Below are 1,030 nucleotides of genomic sequence, written 5' to 3'. Positions count from 1 at the left end.
GATGTGCTGTGTGCCAGCTAAAAAATGAAAATAGCCTACAAAAAAAAACTTTTCATAATATTCGAATTTTCATAAATACATACCTCAAAAAAGTTAAAAAGACATTACCAGGGTAACTGGTGTGTTTATCCATAAACCCTCAGACAAAAGTAAGAAGAAGACAGGAGGGTGGAGGCAATGACCTCTAATGTAATGGCCTTTAATACGCCGTTTAAGTTTATTTCTTTACTGGAAATGTATTGGGAATCTCACCTCAGTGTTGCACTGAGAAAAAGAGAGAAAAATAGAACAAAATATAAACTTTCCAGGTAGAAAATTAGCTTCTCATCTTTCAAGATGAACTTTTTTTAATTGTTCTGACAGCAGCAGTTACTTATTTTTACCAGCAGAGGGAGCCAGAACGCATTTTTTTTGTTTAAAAAAAAAAGGGAAACTGCAGACCACCTGATCAGAACCAGATTTAGAAGTTTACAAGAGGAAGATGTCCTCGAGTTGGTGCAGGAGGATCACAACAACAAACAAACACACAAACAAAAACAAAGTGTTAAACAACTAACATTAGTCAGAAACATACAAATGTGCAAACAAATGCACGCAAAACATAAAATATGCAGAAATATAAGACCTTAAAAACATAGTATAATATTTAAAATATGCATATGTATACAATTTAAAAGTAAAATGTTCAAAAGTATAAAAAGTAAGTAAACAGTCTGATTGCAGGACCTTTTTTAATATGATTATTGACTGTGATTAAACAAACAAAGAAATAATCGCAGAGTTTTTATCACTTTAAATCAACAGGTTTTCCTTATTTTGTGCTTAAAGTATAATAAAAATACTTAATTATTTGACACGTTTGTATTTCTTATTATTTCACTAATAAAGCTTTWAAAAATGTTGAATTAGCTGCTTTCTGATGTTTCACACATCAGGTTTTGTTTGCTGTCATTTTTACTCCACACTCATTTATTACTTAACAAAATGCAGGTGGGGAAAAAATCAACATTCTTAGAGAGAAAAGTATTAA

The sequence above is a fragment of the Austrofundulus limnaeus genome, unplaced genomic scaffold (assembly GCF_001266775.1).
Source record: "Austrofundulus limnaeus strain Quisiro unplaced genomic scaffold, Austrofundulus_limnaeus-1.0 Scaffold224, whole genome shotgun sequence".
Classification (NCBI taxonomy): Eukaryota; Metazoa; Chordata; class Actinopteri; order Cyprinodontiformes; family Rivulidae; genus Austrofundulus; species Austrofundulus limnaeus.
The sequence above is the reverse complement of the archived record's forward strand: the minus strand, read 5'-3'. Positions refer to the sequence as shown.